The 15,400-nt window shown below is 39.7% G+C and overlaps 1 non-coding gene across 1 annotated transcript; it reads right to left on the bottom strand.

The window, feature by feature from the left end:
• Positions 1-12,379: 12,379 nt before the first annotated feature.
• LOC131224468 (small nucleolar RNA R71) lies at positions 12,380-12,486 on the bottom strand. Its single transcript, XR_009160950.1, has one exon. It is a non-coding gene; the product is annotated as a small nucleolar RNA R71 (small nucleolar RNA).
• Positions 12,487-15,400: the final 2,914 nt, after the last annotated feature.

Raw genomic sequence — 15,400 nt, forward strand, 5'->3', positions numbered from 1 at the left:
TACTATAGATAGTAAACTTATTATTTATAGACCGCCATGATTCCTACTAGTGTGCAAGGTTTTTGGCCAAAAATAGTAAGTATCCTATTTGGTCAAACCATGATGTTCTCCTAATTATTCTAAGAACTTTTCATGCTGGGCACAACTCCTAAAGTCCAATGGTGAAGAGTTATACTCAAACTAAAACTTATGGTAAATAGTAAAAATGAAATTAAAACAGTAATTTGATGGTCGATCTGATGGTATTTCACAAATTCGACATGTGCAACCTGGCATAGAGTGGCTAACTAGCTCGTCCTACTCCAAAATCATATATAGTACGTCCGATAGCTCATTCTAGTTTGCGAGATATGTCCGTTTTTAAGTTTTGACTAGCCGGATCACCTCCATTTCCAATCAGGCCTTTTCTGATCCATCTTAGCCATGAAACTATCCGCAACACGCCCTACATCATTTTCCAAACCACCCTATGAATGGCCTGGATCTCTGACACGTGTGCCACATTGGACATGCCACTCCTTACCCTGATCCAGCATCACAACAATATTCATGATCCGATGCACTATCACCTTACCTATTCTAATATGAAAACATATTTTCATTCAGGGGTGGATCTGCTGAACTGTTTTGGCAGTTGGAAGGCACGAATTGCGTGGGCCCTGAGATTTTGGACGTGCACATGGAGTGGAATTGGTGGCCTTTGAATTCTCTCTTGAAAGCATTTTTTTAAAGTGACTTTAATGACTAAATAATTTATGGAAAAAAAAAAAAGGCTTCCTTCCCTTTTCATTTCTAATTATTTAACTTTGTATTGATGTGAGCCTGGAATTTGAACAATCCCCATAACGTAGCACCCTATGAAACCTCTCTTGATTTGTCTCTCTTTTGCTGTGGCCCGCCAAAGTTTTGGATAACTGTAAAAGTAGGGTCGCCGGAGTTTCATGGGATGCTGCATCACATGGACGGTTCAGATTTCGAACCCACATGAGAACTGGTGCGCAGGTGAGCATTCATAGGTCTACTTATATCAAAATTTTAAAATGGTAAAAATGCATCTATGCTAAAATCTACACTAGTCATGAAATTAAGCATGTAAAAAATAAACAATTACTTAACAAGTATGCAAAGATATCCAAATTATCTAAACATTTTTCATTGTATTTAAAACTCATTTCAATGTTAATAGAAGAAAACCCACTTTTACCGACGAAAATTTTCGTCACTAAAGCCACGTTTTCGTCACAAAATTTTCATTGCCATTTTGCAGACATGGCTAGGATCGGTCCAACGATCCTAGCCGTTCAAAAGTCTTCCCTGGGCCAACCGACTAGAGATATGAAGGCTAGATGGATCGGATTTTGCGCGGGGAGCTCCTGTTGCCAGAACTTCAACTTCAAATGCAGATCGGCTGCGTTCTGCAGCGTTTTTTTCTGCCCAAGGAGTGCGTAAACTCCAGGAAGGACGACTCCAGCCAGGCCTCTCCTGCTCTGCTCCGACTACAGTTCTATAAAGAGAGAGAGAGAGAGAGAGAGTGGGGGATTATCATCAACCGGGGGTGGCTACACGTGAGCTTGAAGGTAGTCGTTAACAAGAAAATAGAGTATTGTTTTTTTTTAAGGTTTTTTTTTATTTTTTTCTTTATTATTATGAGATCTAATCCAATCATGTTGGGCTAAACCTCTTAGCTAGGGCTAAGAGGTGAAGCTTGTAGTCTGATGGGAGAGACCTTGCTCGTGCCTATTGTTTAGACCGACTGATGTTGATTTTTGTTCAACTTAAAAGGAATACTTTCAGTTATTTTTAATGGTTTGTTGTGACTGAAATTACAATAGATCTGCGATGGTTTTGAGTATTTCTTCCTCCTTTTGATGTTTATGACGTCAGGAAGCCCCGTTGTTCACCATCGTCTCATGGGCATGGTCGGATGGCGGTATCCTTCCTAACTTTTATGCATTGTTGATTGGTTGGTAATTAGTTTAATTTTGTTGTTTGCTTTGTCTCCTGGGCATGATTTGATGATGGAATCCATTCTAATTCACATACCTTTCACCTCGTGAAGACCTGTTCACTCCCCAAGTATAGGGTTGTGATGTAGTAATAAACTTGGTAAGACTGAGGTCGAATCCCAAGGGACTGATACCTGTACATTATCTGAAACTAAGTAGAAATAGAACTAGCCTAAGATGAAATCTAAATCCAATATAAAGTGATGAATAATGATGAGAGATTAATCTAAAACTTAAGAGAAATCAGAGATAAGAAACTATGGATTCAGAGGATCCACTTGTAGAGATCAGGGAAATCTTATGCCTGCTTCAAAAATCATGAAAATTAAACTGAACTTCCTCTGATATAATTTTAAAGAGATGAAAGGTATATGAATTAAAGTAGATTCCATCACCAAACCATGCCCAGGAGACAAAGTCAACAATAGAATTAAACTAATTACCAACCAATCAGATGATTATGAAGGTTAGGAAGGATACCGACATCCAACCATGCCCATGAGACGATGGCGAATAACAGGGCTTCCTGACATCATAATCAAAGTAAGGAAAAAGAAATACTCAAAGCCATTGCAAACTCATTGTAATTTCAGTCACAACATGCCATTAAAAACTAAAAATATTCCCATAATAAAATTAAATCAAAAATCCATTCAATCTAAACAAAAGGCACAAGCAAATAGTTCTTCCATCACGCTACAAGCTTCACCTCTTAGCCTTAGCTAAGAGGTTTAGTCACACATAAACATGATTAGGCTAAATCTCAAAAAGAAAAGAAAAGAAGAAGAAGAAAACAAACAAGAAATAGGAAAAACAACAAACTCTCTTTCCTGTGCTTCACGTCCTAACTGTTCCCCCAAAACTCTCCTTTCTCCAGCTCTCCTAGGACGTTTTTATAGCTACTAGGGGTGGTGGAGAAGCTGTCGCAGCAGCTACACACGCGCAATGAAAGCTTTTTCGCAGCAAACTTCGGAGCCTTCAAACTTGCCACTTTCCTCGCTCAATTTTCAAAGAAACACCGTCCCTTAGGACGTTTTTGAGTGCTCTACATGATGGATGGTTCAGATTTACCATATGATGAAAGATGGTGGGCCACAACCGCATGAAAATCTGGATTTTTGCAGATGTGCGAAAGCTTCCGCACCTCTTCGCTGTCGTGATCGGTGGGCCCCACAGAGGTATTTTTGGAGAAATCCACCCCGTCCATTGGATTCATGACGAAATTTCAGTCAAGAATGGGTGGTTTTGAACGTCCATTGACGAGGCCGAGAGAAGAAATCACGCCAAAAATCATTTTGAACGTCGCAGGACTGCCTGTTTATGGCCTCTATATCGCCCACATGTGCACGCATCGGTGTAAAATTTTAGCAAGGTTTTGTAGTATTCGAGGCGTTCTACACGATGAACGGATCAGATTGGTCGGACAGGCCATGGGTGGGGCCCACAAACTTCCGCAAAACGGACTCTCGCCGGTTGCGAAATAGGGACGTGGAAGCTTCCGCTGTGACGTTGGTGGGGCCCATTTTAGTGTTATTTTGACAAATCCAAGCCGCTCATTAAACTCCCCTCGAAAAACCAGTTAGGAAAGAGTATTTTTGGCTATACTTTGATGCGGCCCACGTAATCTTTAAAGCCACCGTCCGTTTTGTGTTTGAATGGTTATAATCTCATCCTCTTTGTTTCATCAAATATTGTCACCTAGGCCTTGGTAACATGGAGCTTGGAAATATAATGGACGGTTTGGATTGTCCACTGGGACAATGTGTGGGGCCCACTAGCGTCCGCAAAATGGACAGCGTCCGTCCGTGGAAACGGGAGTTTCCTTTTTTGAGAAGAAGGTCGGGTCAGCGTCTGCTGACCCGTCTCTTGATTCCGGTGCGGCGCAGGCGTGTGCACGCTCCATGCACATGCTGCATGTACATGATCTTCTGTGATGTTCTTGCCAAATCCAGTCCATTCATTCAATTAGTATCTCTATTTAAGGCGTTGAGACCAGATTTGAGGCAGTTCCAGATATCAGGTAGGCCCAGAATCAACGGTTTATAGGCTGATTTGTCAGTTGGGGCACTTCCATAGTGATCCGAGGGCTGAAATTTGATATGTACGGTTAATTTATGGTCATCAGGCCATGTATAAAGTTTTGAGCCGAATGGATGGTGGGAACCCCATGATCTTGCATTCTGAATGATTTTCGGGCCACTTGAGCTTCAGTTTCTCGATTTTCTCGGATCTCTGGCGTGTAATTCCATCGATCTTGGTCCCCTGGAGTCCGTCCCTTGCCTTGGGTGTCATCAGAGCGTTAAATCCATGGTTGAAGCACCCTTTTTCAGTTCATGCTCGTAAATACACTCTGCATCACAAACACGATTAAATCGGGCCATTGAACGGTATCATGCTTGTAAATCCAGGCAATAATTGGGTCTGATATGCAATATTTGACCCTCAACACAACCCCCAACCAGCATTTTGCTAGTCCCGAGCAAAGTATGCGAAAGATAAGTTAAAAAATACAGGATAATTTCTATGTACTCGAGTGATATTTTGAAAAGCGATTCAGATACAAGAAATCTAAGATTCATGAATGTTGGGCATTATCCTGAACTCAAGTCCACAGTAATTTCACCGTCAACTTAAAGTAGTAATCCATCAATTAGAAAAAATTCTAAACTTAGGATCCCTGAGTATATAATCTAGTCTCGACTTATCAATATTAAGATTCAATTCATTATTTCATGATATCATAGGTAACCACAAGAGCATTCAGGACACCCAAAACCTAAACTAAAACGTGCCTCATAGATCATTCTTTTTCTTTCTTTTAGCCTTTGATTTTTCTATTAAAAAGAGCACCAAGGAGGGGAATCAAGTACTTACCTATAGGGAGTAAACCTATGGTGAAGGCTGTACACCCAACCCTTTTCACATATGTCCATGGGGAATTAAATCTACACCTATAGGGAGCAAACCTATGGTGAAGATTATTTGCCCAACCCTTTCCAAAGGCATCTGTTTTTTTTTTTTTTCGATTGATCATGACGGGCAAATTTTCCAAGCTGGTTCCTTACAATCTTAGTGATTACCAAGTTAACCCTTCAATATCAAACTGAAATCTTAATGTGAAAGCGAGATGTGACATGTGAAATCATAACTCAATCAATGTTTAAAACTTCTAATCAGAGATTAACACTTCAAACTTACTATGAAATCTAATGTAATAGATAACTGAATCTAAGAGTCATAAATTACCAACATCACTCATCTTGTAATTCTAAATCCAAGATGGTTGTCAAAATCACTTTGAATTCACAAAAATGTCAGAAAAATTTTTAAAAAATTTCACAATTTTTTCTCAAGACCAAGAAAACACTGATTAGGAAACCTAATCTCCCACCCCCAACCTAAAATCTATATTGTCCTCAATGTAAAAGAAATAAGCATGCAATGCCCACGGGACAACGAAAATATAAGAGGAGTGATGGAAAGATAGTACCTAGACGAAAGAATCAAGAGGCTTTCCAAGGATATCTACGTAAGAGCGGGTCAGCACAAGAGAAAAACCAACAGAAGTAAAATAAAAATAACAAAAATAAAATCCTACCTACACCACTTTCGCAGGTGCTCTCGATTGCATTTAGCGTATGCAACAAGCCTTTAAACCCCTAGGTTGCCCCTAGTGGACGAGTTGCAGTCTTGTGAGGGTTTGCAGCAATGTTACCCACAAACATTGAACTAACTAACTAGGGAAATGAAATGGAATGAAAAGCTGGGTTGGCTCCTAGGAGTGCTAAGTTTATCATTTATCCTAAAGCAGTATAAAACAAACTACCCTAGTCCTATGAAAGTAGGGAAAAACTACTCGATCATACCACAAGGTTCCTCTTCCGGCCAATATCTTGATAAGTTTCTTAGTAAGTTCCTCAACAGGATCATCCAAAAGCCCTTTTTGCAATAGGCTTGGACGCTCTGGAGCATGACTTTCCAGAGAAACTTATGTACCTCATAAGAAATTTTTCATTGAATTGCTTGAGGTATCCAGAGTATATACGATTCACCTGTGACAGAAGAAGTTTCAACGTTAGTATCCTATGGTGAATGAAAGACAACAAGTAAATAAAGTTTAGAAAACTCCTTAAGAAGTGATGTAGTCTCAACACATTCCGAAGTTTCAAACTTCGGTTCAATTTTCAGCTCCTCTTCCTTTACTGGTAGACGTTTAGGATCAGGGGAAGAAGGGGCTTCAGAATAAGGGCTCTCTCGGTCAGTGATGACTACCGAGATGTCATCTTGCAAGGCATCCACTTTATCTTTTGACATGGGATCGTTTGAATCTGTAAAGTATGCCAAGCAATCATCCAAAGAGTTAGGAAGTTCAGCTGAGCGTGACTTATTTTTCACATTGTAGCTTGCAATAATCTGCCTAAGGAAACCATCATCCTTGAAAATAGCCAGATGTACGCTTTCTTCCTCCAATCCTGCATAGACAGATTGAAAATCAAGAGGGTAAGCATCGATATAATCACTTTGTTCATTGAGACTACTCAATCGAGGTGTTGAATTGTTAAATGTGTACAGCTCAGATGGTGGCCTCAATTGAGTGGTTTCAAATTCCAGGGTTGTAGCGAGCAACTCGTCCTTCTCCTGAATCACGTCATCATTCGATTCAGAGGCGTGGTCCAAACATGTTTCACAAGAGTTAGAAGGGTCGGTTGTAAGGAGCTCATCCTCCACCTTTAAATCAGACATGTCAGGTGAAAGGAGTGACTCATTATGACCGACCACTTTGTGTACATCTTGATCATTGACCTGGACCAAACTTGAGATAGATTTCAAGAGAACTGTGGCTGCACATTCAGGATCGCCGTCCCAATATTCATCATATTCTAGTTCAGTGCAGTGCACATTTGGGATGGGATCGCCTTCCTCACATTCTATTCCTAAATTCGGTTGAGGTTCAAATAAACTAACATTTACCTCATCATTGAAATCCTGTGTGTCATGTAAGGAAGGTGTGTAATCATCACTATATTTAAAAAACACCCATGTATCTTCACCATCAGGAGATTGAACCGCATGCTCATTAATGGAATCCAACTCCTCATTCCAAATTCCAGATTCCTTCAAAAGTGAGTGAGGATCACTTTCCTCACATTGTATTTTTGGATTGGGTTGTGGTTGGGATAAGAAAGCTTCCTCTATCCTTTCGAGGCAAGAAGTGAGTGTTTCCATTGCTTTTCTAATTTCCGCAAGACAGGCTATGTCATGTTGAAGTGAATCCTCTTGGGTCGTTTCTGGTTGGATTTCAAAGGTATGGGATCCAAGAGAATTATCATAACATGTTGATGGTTCATTTACCCAATTTTAATGTTCCCACCGGTTATAGTCATACTGATCATAGGTGGGAGAATCTACTAGTTGGTAATACTTATTATCACTCATGATATAATCACGCATTATTTTCTTTTTATCAGATGGGTGATAGTAATTCTCACAACCATAATTATGATAACCCCAACACTCACATACTGTTTTGTTAATCCGTAGGGTGTAATTGTTCTCCTGCATATAATCACGTAAGGACTTCTTAGCAGGTGGATCTTTATATTCTGATCGGTTCTCACTGATAGTTTCAGAAAAGTTTTGAGACATATGTTGATTTATATCTTTATCATCCCAAAATAGGTTATTCTTCTCAGCATACTGACGTTCCAACTCGTGTATATACATGATGAAACCCTTAATCTGATTTTAATCCTAAGAAAAACAGAAGAATAGATCCTACAGCAATGTATAAAGTAAGAGGAGGAGAAGTTAGAAGGAAGGTACCAAATGAGAAGTTCCTATGTTAAGATCCTGTAAAAGAAAACAAAAGAGATTAGTTTCTAAAATAAAAAGTCTAAAGTTAGAAAGTTCCTACAATTGGAATAGAAAGTTAGTTTCTAAAAAGGAAAGTTCCCTAAACCTAAAAGCTAAGTTAGTTTCTAAAAAGAAGACCTAGAATTAGAAAGTTACTAAAATAGAAAATCTAAGCCTAAAAATAAAATAAATGAAAGATGAGTTAGTTTCTAAAATTAGAAAGAATTTCTAAAAAAGGAAATAACTAACCTAGTTTCTAAAAACAAAAGATGAAAGTTTCTAAAAATAAACTAGTTCCTAAAAATAGAAAAATACTAGAAAATAGAAAATTTTCAAAACTCAAACCCTAATTCTAAAAATAGAAAAAGTAGAGGGATTAGAAAGGGATTACCAATTTAGAAGTTATTTCAGGATCCTACAAAACAGGAAAATAGGTTAGTTTCGAAAAATAAAATAAAATAAAAACCTTTAACCTAAAGTTAGTAAAATCCTAATCTTAACCTAATTCTAAAACTAATTAATTTCAGAAAAACATAGCCGTCAATCCCCGGCAACGGCGCCAAAAACTTGTTCACTCCCCAAGTATAGGGTTGTGATGTAGTAATAAACTCGGTAAGACCGAGGTCGAATCCCAAGGGACTGATACCTGTACGTTATCTAAAACTAAGTAGAAATAGAACTAGCCTAAGATAAAATCTAAATCCAATATAAAGTGATGAATAATGATGAGAGATTAATCTAAAACTTAAGAGAAATCAGAGATAAGAAACTATGGATTCAGAGGATCCACTTGTAGAGATCAGGGAGATCTTATGCCTGCTTCAAAAATCATGAAAATTAAACTGAACTTTCTCTGATATAATTTTAAAGAGATGAAAGGCATATGAATTAGAATAGATTCCATCACCAAACCATGCCCAGGAGACAAAGTCAACAACAGAATTAAACTAATTACCAACCAATCAGATGATTATGAAGGTTAGGAAGGGTACCGACATCCAACCATGCCCATGAGACGATGGCGAACAACAGGGCTTCCTGACATCATAATCAAAATAAGGAAAAAGAAATACTCAAAGCCATTGCAAACCCATTGTAATTTCAGTCACAACAGGCCATTAAAAACTAAAAATATTCCCATAATAAAATTAAATCAAAAATCCATTCAATCTAAACAAAAGGCACAAGCAAATAGTTCTTCCATCACGCTACAAGCTTCACCTCTTAGCCTTAGCTAAGAGGTTTAGCCACACATAAACATGATTAGGCTAAATCTCAAAAAGAAAAGAAAAGAAGAAGAAGAAAACAAATAAGAAATAGGAAAAACAACAAACTCTCTTTCCTGTGCTTCACGTCCTAACTGTTCCCCCAAAACTCCCCTTTCTCCAGCTCTCCTAGGACGTTTTTATAGCTACTAGGGGTGGTGGAGAAGCTGTCGCAGCAGCTACACACGCGCAACGAAAGCTTTTTCGCAGCAAACTTCGGAGCCTTCAAACTTGCCACTTTCCTCGCTCAATTTTCAAAGAAACACTGTCCCTTAGGACGTTTTTGAGTGCTCTACATGATGGATGGTTCAGATTTACCATATGATGAAAGATGGTGGGCCACAACCGTATGAAAATTCGAATTTTTGCGAATGTGCGAAAGCTTCCGCACCTCTTCGCTGTCGTGATCGGTGGGCCCCACAGAGGTATTTTCGGAGAAATCCACCCCGTCCATTGGATTCAGGACGAAATTTTAGTCAAGAATGGGTGATTTTGAACGTCCATTGACGAGGCCCAAAGAAGAAATCACGCCAAAAATCATTTTAAACGTCGCAGGACCGCCTGTTTGTGGCCTCTGTTTCGCACACATGTGCACGCATGGGTGTAAAATTTCAGCAAGGTTTTGTAGTATTCGAGGCGTTCTACACAATGAACGGATCAGATTGGTCGGACAGGCCATGGGTGGGCCCACAAACTTCCGCAAAACGGACTCTCGCCAGTTGCGAAATAGAGACGCGGAAGCTTCCGCTATGACGTTGGTGGGGCCCATTTTAGTGTTATTTTGACAAATCCAAGCCGCTCATTAAACTCCCCTCGAAAAACCAGTCAGGAAAGAGTATTTTTGGCTATGCTTTGATGCGGTCCACGTAATCTTTAAAGCCACCGTCCGTTTTGTATTTGAATGGTTATAATCCCATCCTCTTTGTTTCATCAAATATTGTCACCTAGGCCTTGGTAACATGGAGCTTGGAAATATAATGGACGGTTTGGATTGTCCACTGGGACAATGTGTGGGGCCCACTAGAGTCCGCAAAACGGACAGCGTCCGTCTGTGGAAACCGGAGTTTCCTTTTTTGAGAAGAAGGTCGGGTCAGCGCCTGATGACCCGTCTCTTGATTCCGGTGCGGCGCGGGCGTGTGCATGCTCCATGCACACGCTACATGTACATGATCTTCTGTGATGTTCTTGCCAAATCCAGTCCATTCATTCAATTAGTATCTCTATTTAAGGCGTTGAGACCAGATTTGAGGCAGTTCCAGATATCAAGTAGGCCCAGAATCAACGGTTTATATGCTAATCTGTCAGTTGGGGCACTTACATAGTGATCCGAGGGCTGAAATTTGATATGTACGGTTAATTTATGGTCATCAGGCCATGTATAAAGTTTTGAGCCGAATGGATGGTGGGAACCCCATGATCTTGCATTCTGAATGATTTTCGGGCCACTTGAGCTTCAGTTTCTCGATTTTCTCGGATCTCTGGCGTGTAATTCCATCGATCTTGGTCCCCTGGAGTCCGTCCCTTGCCTTGGGTGTCATCAGAGCGTTAAATCCATGGTTTAAGCACCCTTTTTCAGTTCATGCTCGTAAATACACTCTGCATCACAAACACGATTAAATCGGGCCATTGAACGGTATCATGCTTGTAAATCCAGGCAATAATTGGGTCTGATATGCAATATTTGACCCTCAACAAGACCAAATCAAGTAAGTTCAGTTTGATGTCCATGATTCTTGATGCAGGCATAAGATCTCCCTGATCTCTACAAGTGGATCCCCTGAATCCCTAGTTTCCTTCCTCTGAATTCCTTAAGTTTTAAATTAATTTCTCACCATTATTCATCACTTTATATTGGATTTAGATTTCATCTTAGGCTAGTCCTATTTCTAGTTAGTTTCAGGTAACGTACAGGTATCAGTCCCTTGGGATTCGACCTCGGTCTCACCGAGTTTATTACTACATCACAACCCTATACTTGGGGAGTGAACAAGTTTTTGGCGTCGTTGCCGAGGACTGACGGCTACATTTTTCTAAAATTAATTAGTTTTAGAATTAGGTTAAGATTAGGATTTTACTAACTTTAGGTTAAAGGTTTTTATTTTATTTTTAGAAACTAACCTGTTTTCCTGTTTTGTAGGATCCTGAAATAACTTCTAAATTGGTAATCCCTTTCTAATTCCTCTACTTTTTCTATTTTTAGAATTATTGTTTGAGTTTTAGAAATTTTCTTATTCTAAGCTTTCTTTTAATTTTAGAAATTTTCTATTTTCTAGTATTTTTCTATTTTTAGGAACTAGTTTATTTTTAGAAACTTTCCTCTTTTGTTTCTAGAAACGAGGTTAGTTATTTCCCTCTTTAGAGATTCTTTCTAATTTTAGAAACTAACTCATCTTTCCTTCATTTTTAGAAACTGTCTAATTCTGGTACTTTCCTTTTTAGAAACTAACTTTCTTATTATGTAAGCTTTTAAGGTAGAAATTTCTAATTTGGTAAGCTTTCTCTCTACTATCTATTTTTCAGTTCTCTTTTAGTAATTTACTTTCTAGTTTAGACTTTTCTTCTTTTAGAAACTGACTTGTTTGTTTTCTTTTGCAGGTCTTTAACTTAGGGACTTCAAGTTGGTAATTTCTTTCCAACTCTCTCTTTCTTTCTAGATTTTCTTTTCGTTTGAATTTGATTGAGGGTTGCGAGTGTTTCATGCCCAAGTGGGCCCATGACAACACTCGACGTCTCTTGACTGAAGGAGGATTGGTTGAGGGGTTGACTATCCATCGCAGGACTAGACACCACTCGAAATCCCCTGAGTTAATTGAAGTTATGGCTGAAGACCAACCTCCTCTACTTCCACCCAGGGTGGAGGATACCCAAGATGAGAATGAGGTGCATCAGACACCCCCGCCTCGTACTTTATGAGATTATCTACAACCGGCGGGAGTGAGTACGCCCTCATGCATGATTTTTTCTGAAAACACAGAACAAATGGACATCAAGCCAGGAGTTATCCAACTCCTTCCCAAATTCCATGGACTTGAATCAGAAAGTCCATATTTACATTTGAAAGAGTTCGATGAGATTATAGCTACATTATATTTTCCTAATGTATCTGAGGATACAATCAGGCTGAAACTCTTTCCTTTTTCCTTAAAAGAGAAGGCTAAGACGTGGTTACACTCACTGCGTCCTAGATCCATTGGCACATGGAACGACATACAAAGGGAATTCATAAAAAAATTCTTCCCACATCATAAAATGATTACCCTCAGAAAAACAATCATGAATTTTGCCCAAAAGGAAGATGAAACATTCTTCCAATATTGGGAAAGGTTCAAAGATTTGGTCAGTTCATGCCCACAACATGGATTTGAAACGTGGCGCATTACAAATTTCTTCTACGATGGACTGACATCTTCCATGCGCCAAATGGTCGAGACAATGTGTAATGGAGAGTTCATTAATAAAGATGTCGATGAGGTATGGGACTACCTCGACAGTCTGGCTGAAAAAACACAATCTTGGGACTATTACCCAAAATCAAACACCACGTCTAGGCCAACTCAATTAAAGGAGAAAGGTGGATTATATCTCTTGAAAGAAGAGGATGATCTCAAGTGTAAAGTGACTACGCTCATAAGAAAAGTTGAGGCCATGGAAGGAAAGAAGGATAAGGTTAATGAAATTATTTGCGGCATTTGTGATTGCAACATTCATACAACTGAAAATTGTCGTACAATACCCGCCTTTCAAGGAGTGTTGAATGAACAAGCTAATGTCGTAAACAACTATCAAAGACCTTTTACTGGACCTAACTCCAATACGTATAATCCTGGTTGAAAAAATCATCCAAACTTTAGTTGGAGGAATGAACAAACGGCTACCTCTCAAGGTTTCTTCAATCAAAATCCAAATCAAGTGAAATCTCAAGAGGAACCGGTTCAAAATTTCATACAAGAGCTGGCTCAGGCAATGTGGGGAATTACAGATTTTATGCAAAAGATAGATTCTCGTATGACGGTTATAGAAAAGGGGATGCTTCCTGCACAACCTCTCCCCAACCCTAAACCGCAGTACGAGATTAGTGATCCCAGCTCTTCAAATCAGATGGGGCACGCTAAATCCATCACCACTCTTAGGAGTGGAAAGATCATTGATAAAACTCTTCCGGTTAGGCCCGAAAAGCCTCAAGAAACAGAAGAGGATAACAATGATGGATCTAGTAATGCCCCACAAAAATTAGAACCGAAACTTCTAGAGAAGCCAGTTACTCCGTTCCCCCAACGGTTGGTTACACCAAAACATCTTTCTAACTCTCAAGATATTCTGGAGGTGTTGAAACAAGTGAAAGTTAATATTCCTCTACTTGATGTCGTAAAACAGATTCCTTCATATGCCAAATTTCTGAAAGACTTATGCACGACCAAAAGACGGCAAATTATTCAAAAGAAAATCTTCTTGATTGAGAAAGTGAGTGTCATCCTGAAGCAAGATGTGCCGCAGAAATTCAAGGATCCCGGTAGCCCAACCATATCATGTGTAATCGGGAACCATCGAATTGATCACGCACTTCTTGACTTAGGAGCGAGCGTAAATCTGATTCCCTACTCAGTATACAAACAGTTAGATTTGGGTGAGATAAAACCCACCCTGACCACACTACAACTTGCTGATCGCTCTGTTCGTATACCAAGAGGGATAATTGAGGATGTGTTAGTTCAGGTCGATAGATTTTACTACCCTGTAGATTTTATCATCCTAGACACCGAACCCATCAATAACATGAGCACTCAGATTCTCGTCATTCTTGGTCGTCCATTCCTTGCCACGTCAAATGCAATTATCAATTGCAAGAATGGTGTCACGACATGTCTTTTGGAAATTTAACATTGGAGTCAAACATCTTTTTCAATAACGGCAGCAACTCAGAAGATGATGACGATTTTCACGACATTAATATGATTGACTCTTTCGTGAAAGATATGACACCTCTGACCTTATCCTCCGACCATCTAGAGACATGCTTGGCCCACTCCCATGATTTTGATGATGACATGATTAGGGAGACGTGCACCTTACTTGATACTGTACCGGTACTTGAAGTTAACCGGTGGAGGCCACAATTTGAAGAATTGCCACAAACCGATGTAGTGCCTCTACCATCTAACCTCAAGCCGCCGAAGCTTGACCTAAAACCTTTGCCCTCTGATTTGAAATATGCCTATTTAGGTCAAGATGAGACATACCCGGTGATGATCTCTGCCCACCTGGAGAAAGAACAGGAGAGTATGCTCATATCTACTCTCATTGAGCATAAAGGAGCCCTGGGATGGACGATAGCGGACCTCAAGGGAATCGATCCATTGATTTGTACTCACCGCATATATCTTGAGGATAATGTAAAAACCACTCGGCAACCACAACGTAGACTAAATCCAAACATGAAGGAAGTGGTTAAGGCCGAGGTTCTTAAACTATTGGACGTGGGTATCATATACCCTATATCTGATAGTCAATGGGTGAGTCCAACTCAAGTAGTCCCTAAGAAGTCCGGAATCACCATCGTAGCCAATGCTAATAATGAACTCATGCCAACTAGAGTCACTACTGGTTGGAGAATGTGCATTGACTATAGGAAGTTGAATACCATCACGAGGAAAGACCACTTTCCTTTACCATTCATTAATCAGATCCTGGAAAGGTTAGCTGGTCATTCCTATTACCGTTTCCTTGACAGGTATTCGAGCTACAACCAGATAGGGATAGCCCCTGAAGACCAGGAAAAGACCACATTTACATGCCCCTGCGGCACCTTTGCCTACCGAAGGATGCCATTCGGACTATGTAATGCCCCTGCCACCTTTCAGCGATGTATGCTTAGTATCTTTTCTGATATGGTGGGGCAATATCTGGAGGTCTTCATGGACGATTTCTCTGTTTACGGTCCATCTTTCAGCAAGTGCTTGGAAAGTCTTAAATGTGTGCTAAAAAGATGTGAAGAAAAGAACTTGGTACTTAATTGGGAGAAGTGTCATTTCATGGTTCATAAGGGAATTGTCCTTGGACATATTATCTCGTCCAAAGGAATCGAGGTGGATAAGGCAAAAATCGATCTTATCTCTAACCTACCTCCGCCCAAGAACATCAGAGATGTGCGATCCTCCTTAGGACACGTAGGATTTTATAGACGATTCATAAAGTACTTTAGTCTCCTCTCTCATCCTTATGTAATCTTTTGCAAAATGATGCACCATACGAGTGGACTGAACAATGACAAGAAGCTTT

This window comes from Magnolia sinica, chromosome 13 (assembly GCF_029962835.1).
Source record: "Magnolia sinica isolate HGM2019 chromosome 13, MsV1, whole genome shotgun sequence".
In the NCBI taxonomy this organism is placed as follows: Eukaryota; Viridiplantae; Streptophyta; class Magnoliopsida; order Magnoliales; family Magnoliaceae; genus Magnolia; species Magnolia sinica.